The sequence below is a fragment of the Triticum urartu genome, chromosome 7 (assembly GCF_003073215.2).
Source record: "Triticum urartu cultivar G1812 chromosome 7, Tu2.1, whole genome shotgun sequence".
NCBI classification, from domain to species: domain Eukaryota; kingdom Viridiplantae; phylum Streptophyta; class Magnoliopsida; order Poales; family Poaceae; genus Triticum; species Triticum urartu.
In genome coordinates this window covers 97,379,287-97,386,543 of record NC_053028.1, presented here as the reverse complement: position 1 = coordinate 97,386,543, position 7,257 = coordinate 97,379,287, and the positions used below count along the sequence as shown (strand labels likewise).

Sequence of the window (7,257 nt, the reverse complement as noted above, 5' to 3'; positions counted from 1 at the left end):
CTCCCGGTAACGGAGCCAGTTCAACATAAGTCGAGCATGTGCTCTATATTTAGCATCAAACATAACAAAGAGTTCACCTGCAAAGAAAACGTAACAAAGAGTTACCTTAACAAAACTAATAATGCTACTATCTAAGACAGGAAGCTAATTGCTCCTTGTACACTTGCACAAAGTATGGCGATCGTGCGCCTGGCAACACTGCTCCCGTGCAAGGCTGTGCCTCACGCCCGCCCGAACTATTCAAACGGGAGGGAGATATAATTTATTGAGCCCTGATTTGGCAATTGATTGCTAGATCGCGTTGTATCATTTTTTCTATCACAGTGTTTGTCTATACGGGCCACGCATTGATATTAGATAGGAAAAGTAAATACCGATATTTTAAATAATAAATACCGATTTTTTATTGTGGTACAGGAAAAGATATCGCTTTTTTCTACGGTGCAGGAACAAAATGCCACTATACATGGTAAATAAACCGTGACGGTGGATTTGGAAAACCAGCGGCGCTCTAAACCCACAAGTGTATTCCCCCGAGCATCTATAAAAGGCCGCTGACCTTATAGAAAAAGAATTATTCACCGGCACCTAAGAGAGATTTCCTTCCTGTAGAATACTTTACAATACTTTCAGGATGGCTGGAGAGGTTGGCAAGTGGGTTAGCTTCTTCAAAAATTCTTGGGTTTTAATCCCACTGGTATGAAACACCACTTCATGTACATGGCTTCTTTTTATGAAACTCATGGCTGTTTTTATTTCTTGATTGTTTTCCCTTGCATATCCAGTGGCTTACCGGACTGACAAGCAGATCCATATGGTTTATATGCTTGTACATCCATCGATTTGTGTACGGTGCTCAAAAGCAGATCTACTAATTTTCTATCTTGTAATTGAACTTCGGTTCCGTACATTATAGATACCATCCTAAATTTGTAAAGTAGGCGTAGACTTGAAAAGTAGATCTAACAGGTTCTCATCTTTGATGGCTCAGTTCGTATAATACATATATCCTCGCACACGTGTCAGATGTATGCTATCTATTTTCTTAGATAGTGATGAAAACTAGATCTATAAAGTTTTCATCTTGTAATTAAGATGGAAGTGCCTAGGACTCATCTAGATGAGATATAATTTGGTCTCATTCACCTGAAAACAAAAACAGATAAAAATAGTACTACAAACCACATCAGCACACACGCATCTTATAGTATCAATCCAATGGCTATAAAAGTGAATGAGACATAACTAAAACTTAGCTAGATGAGTTCTAGCAAAGCCGAATTAAGATTGCTCTCTGTACAGTACGGACATCTCCCACGTGTGTTTTAGGCGTCGAATAAAAAAGTAAATAGTTTTCTTCTTGTGATTAGGAATTTGTTCCGTACAATATAGATATCCTTCCACGTGTGTAAGTCGTGGACTTCAAAGTAATTCTACATAGTTTTCATCATTATATAGCTATACTTATGCTCCATACAACACGGATATCCCCACATGTGTGAGGCAAAGCCCACTATTGACATAACTATCAGAAGAACTCTCTTTTGTCGTATGCTCATATGTCGCTCTTCATGTCGTTGTATTAGACATATCGATGGAATGTCACGACAAATGTTGTCGTTAGGTGAGCGTAAAGACCCCGAATATTGCCTTACCACTTGCATCTATTAGTGGAATATCACGACAAACGATACCGCTGGATTATTAGAAATGCTCGGAATCTTGAGTTATTGCTTACATGCCGATGGATTGACACAACGAATATCGATGGAATGTCACGACAAATGTTACCGTTAGATGAGTTCAAACACGTTGTGGCGAAAAGACATTTTAAATTAATAACTATGCATTATTTTATTTTACTTTTTACTCATTGGGAGTGTGTTTGATGTAACGCAGATTATTGTTCATGGAGTGATCGTGGTTACGGTGGTTCTCGCGTACTCTTCCGTCTCCTCCCATATAAATGATGCCGCGTGCAGCGCCGCCACGAACGCCGTGGAGGTGTCGCTGGTGCACATTGCCGCTGGCATGCAGTCTCTCATGAAAGCCAACCACTCCGCGCCATCGTCGTGCAGTCTTTGCAGATCCCTAGCAACAAATCATCTTATTTCCGACACGTAATTTACCGAGCATCTCTATGGTTTAACTGTGCCTTCTTCTTTTTTGCACGTATGTGCACTTCCTTTTTGAACCACAATTACGTATGATCTTATTTGATTTGCTGTATAAATATGCGCATTGATATGTATATATACGCATGTACATACACAGACAAATAAGTATCTTTTTTGCATGTATATTAATTCTATGTATATGGGAGAAATATGGCACGTCCAAATACATTCAATTTCACCACTGAATAACTCATGTACATATATGCTTCTGTGTTGACCTGACAGGTGGGACCACGGATGTTCATGGCGTTGGCCATGCAGCCGCAGGTGGCCGAGATGTCATACACCAGCGTGAACGGCACCACGTTGACATACTACCGCACCGAGAACGGTCAGGAGACAGCGAAGCTCGTGAGCCAACGCGACAAATGGTACACCGAGCAGGCGGTTGATCCGGTGACCGGCTGTCTCACCGGCCGGCCCGTCCCAGCGACGAGGCCGGAGCACCTGCCCAACGCGACACAGCTCCTCGCCGCCGCCAACAGGGGCTCGCCCGCGGCGCTTCGGGCCGGGTGGGTCCACTCCAGCGTCCAGGTGATGGTCTTCTCCGCGCCGGTCGGGCAGACCGCCGTGGTCTCCGCCGCCGTCCCCGTCGACGTGCTGACGATCACCACGGCCGATCCGGCCGTGGGCACTTACTATGCGATCACCGACAAGCGCAGCGGCGCGGCGACGGTTTATAAGCCTTTGGTGGGTGGGAGGCCCGGCCACGACGCGGAGCTGATGAAGACCTTGTTCTCGGATACCAACTGCACCGCGTCCGCCATTAACAAGCCCGATATCGTGCTCCACAGCGTCGGGTCGGACCAAGTTGCGTGCACGAGCTTCGACCTCTCCTGAGTGAACCTGGTAACACCCTGTCCATCTAGCATCGATCACAAGCCATCATCCATATATATAACACATATATGTACTAAATTTAAGCTTATAATTAACTAATGACACCACATCATATAACGTGCATAAGGTGGCAAGTATCTGCGAGATATTCACAGCAAATGTCATCAACTTCTCAAGATGAAAAGGTTACGTAAAAGCACAAAAGTTTCCAAATCAACGGCCCGATCGAAGTGATTCGCCTATTCGGCTATTTCCATCCCAGATCCGAAGATTATCCTCTGGATGAATTTTTTTTCCTTCGTAGTAGTAGCACACATATGTATGTCTAAAAATTTGATCGGGCGACATCGTACAAACAATAATCTACGGTTGTTTTTCTTCTTGTTATCCAGCGAGTCTGGCTAGTGCTCAGCGAGTGGAGCGGGGCAACCAAGGTCCGACGGATCGGGGTGGCCGTCCTATGCATCATGTGTGCAGTCACGATAGTGGCAATGGTAGTGTGCTTCCTCGTGGCACGCGTGTTGTGGAAGGTCAGGGTGCGGGAGGTCGCGCTGGAGGCCGAGCTAGTGCAACAGAAGGAAGCGCTCCAGCAAACGGAGCGCAAGAGCATGAACAAGAGCAATGCCTTTGCCCGCGCTAGCCACGACATCTGCTCCTCGCTCGCTGCTGTCGCCGGACTCATCGAGATCCCCCGGTCGGAGACCCGCGGCAACACCAACCTCATATATAACCTCAACCAGATGGATGTCGGCACCAATAAGCTCTTCGGTTAGTCCGCAACCATGGCCCTACTTACCATCCACACATATCATTCCCATGTATAGGACTATTTAGTACTAGTCCTGACCATAGCATTATAATTTGCTTATTGTAAAAGCGAAGTTTCCTCAAATAATTTGTTTACAATTTTAGGTGCAGAAGTGTCCAAGAGCTCAGTTCTACGTTTTAAATATAACATTTGCTTATAATTTCTAGAATACTCAAGAAATCATTCTCTGTTTGGTAAAGGATTAATATTGTACTTGCAAAAAAATTTAATATTTTGTTTCTAAAAATATTTAAATATAGGATAGTTGAAATGGAGCTATCACATATCATTATCTTAGCGGCCAGTAAACACACCTTGTTCTAATACTTTTCTTATTGTCTATTTTTTGGTTAGGAAAATATTTTGCTGCATTTATGCACCATGTTATCGTGCCTTTTGTTTATGCATAAGCGACAAATTTATTATTTGTTGACTTATCATCCATATATATATATATACATGTCTATGTTACTTTCAGATATTCTTAACACGATACTGGACATGGGCAAGTTGGAGTCCGGGAAGATACAACTAGAAGAGGTAGAGTTCAGGATGGCAGATGTCCTCGAGGAATCCATGGACCTGGCGAATGTCGTTGGGATGTCAAGAGGTGTCGAGGTGATCTAGGACCCTTGCGACTTCTCCGTGCTCCGGTGCACCGCCACTGTCGGTGACTGTAAGTGTGTCAAGCAGATCCTTGACAACCTTCTCGGCAACGCCATCAAGTTCACGCATGAAGGCCATGTCATGCTCCGTGCATGGGCCAACCGCCCTGTCATAAGGGGCTCCATGATCAGCACCCCGTCGAAGTTCGGCCCCCGCCGTCGCGCCGGGGGGGTCCTTGGTTGGCTGCTTGGAATAAGTGAGAATTGTGCCGAATAGAATGGCGGCTTGTCCTTGAAAATTCATCCCGATTCGGTTGAGTTTTATTTTGAGGTTGTTGACACTGGTGTGGGGATACCCGAAGAGAAGAGGGAGTCTGTGTTTGAGAACTACGTTCAAGTGAAGAATGGGCATGGTGGCACCGGGCTAGGACTTGGAATTGTGCAATCATTTGTAAGTGATCTCATCTTTTTCTGTGCATATTAAAATGCTCTCAAGCGCGTCAATGTATTTCTTTTTTACGCTTTTGAATTGCCACTTCCTAAACTTTTTTCTAAATTTACAAACTCCAAAGTCTAAAAGTATATCAATTGGAGGTTATATATAAATTAAGAGTGACTTGAGATGAAGATGGCTATATGTTAATCCAGATGCGTAGAATTTTGATTGGATTTAAGACAAATTCATGCAACTTTGCTTGTAGCACTTGACACTCTAAAAAAAGTTCGTGACTCTTTATCTTTGAAAACTATATTGTTCACTCATGTGTCTGTTATTTCTTATTTACTTATGATTTTCTTTGTTGTTTTTATTGGTATATATAGGTTCGTCTGATGGGAGGGGAGATAAGCATCAGGGACAAGGAGCCAGGAGAAGCGGGAACGTGCTTTGGATTCAACGTGTTCCTGAAGGCCAGCAAGAGTCCAGAGGTTGAAGACAACCTCGAGGAAGGGAGGGCAGCGCCTTCTCTGTTCAGGGAGCCCGCCTGCTTCAAGGGCGGACACTGCGTCCTCCTCGTCCACGGCGAAGAGACCCGCCGGATCCTGCATGCATGGATGGAGAGCGTCGGGATGAAGATCTGGCCCGTCTCGTGCGCCGAGCTCCTCGCCCCGGCCATCGACAAGGTGTGCTCTGCCTTCAGCGGCTCGCCGTCAAGGCCGACGTCGATGTCATCGCTGCACAGCGCTGGAGGCAACGACTTGGACGACACCATAGAACGCTGCCTCGTCTCAAAGGAGATGGCCAGCCACCTGCAGAGCAGCAGGGGCATGGGCGGCAACCACGGCGGGCACCTCCACGCCTTCAGCCTGCTCATCGTCGTCGACGTCTCCGCTGGGAGGCTCCACGAGGCCGCCCGCGAGGCGGCGAGCTTGGCGAGGACCAAGCTCCAGGCGTCGTGCAAGGTCGTCTGCCTGACAGACCTCAAGACCCCCTCCGAGGATCTGAGGAGGTTCAAGGAGGCGAGCAGCTTCGACCTCGAGCTGCGCAAGCCCATCCACGGCTCCCGACTGCACAAGCTCCTCCAGGTCATGAGAGACCTCCAGGCATCCCCTTTCGAGCACCTACATCCATATCAGTTCGAGATGTCGGCGGCAGATCAGACCACTGCGTCAGCGTCCGAAATCACGCTCGCAGTGCCCGTGGGACCAGCCAATGTTGGAGACTGCAAGCCACTGGAGGGGATGCGCGTGTTGCTGGTGGACGACACCATGCTTCTGCAGAGAATCCACGGGCAGATGTTGAGCGATCTCGGAGCAGCCGTGGAGATTGCAGGCGATGGCTCCGTGGCTCTTGCCATGTTCACAGAAGCTCTTCGGAACGCCTTGCCCTATGACGTGGTCCTCATGGATTGCCAGGTACACAAATTTCTCCAGCAACACCATGCCAAGCATCGGTCCATTTCTCCTCAATTTGTTTCAGATGATGTGATTTAATAATTTCTGACATTGCTGGCAATTGTATGTACTTCGTTTAAGATGCCGGTGATGAATGGCTATGAGGCGACGAGGCGCATCCGCGAGGAAGAAATCCGCCACGGCGTCCGCATCCCGATCATCGCACTGACTGCGAATTCCGCAGAGGAAGGGCTGCAGGAGGCCGTCGAAGCTGGAATGGATCTTCACCTGACAAAGCCGATACCAAAGCCGAAGATCGCAGGGGTTGTTCTTGAGCTCTGCAAACAAGACAAGAACTGATGATGTTCTGTTCTCGCGAGGATATTTAATTATTTATCACCCATGCATATGGGAATAGTGTTAGTAATCAAGATCCTGCTCCTGCTATTTTAACTACTGCTGTAGGTAGTGTTGTCAATAGACAGACAACTCAGCAGCCGAGCAGAAGGTTAAGCAATAACAGCATGCCAAAATTACATTGTAATTCTGTGACATTGTGTGAAATGGTTTATGTTATGCAACTTTGTGATTGCTTTTTCTGTTTAAACAAACGCGTGGTCACAGAATTACAAATATAAATCATTCAAAGCAAAAATTCCGTATTGGATCCCGAAATACAAATTAAATGAGCTCCCATCACATAGTCGGACTGACAAGAATGGTGACCGCCACACACATAGAAGTTATAAATCCTATTCCAAGTCTGAAGAGACCCCTATAGTGCGATCCATGTTGGTTTTTTATGTTTCCTTTTCTTTCTTTCTTTCTTTCTTTTGTTTGGTTTTCTTATTTTCTTAATTCGTATGTCTCTCTCCTTTCTTTCAAATTTTCAAAATCATCGTTGATGTTCACTTTAGAAAAAACATACTTATTTTTCTCTTATTTCTAGAGCAAATAGAAGAACCATTTGTAAGTATATGTACTTATATCTTGT

The 7,257-nt window shown here is 45.8% G+C and overlaps 1 pseudogene; it reads left to right on the top strand.

Moving 5' to 3' along the window:
• Positions 1–634: 634 nt before the first annotated feature.
• LOC125525432 lies at positions 635–6,696 on the top strand (annotated as a pseudogene).
• The last annotated feature ends 561 nt before the right edge of the window (positions 6,697–7,257 follow it).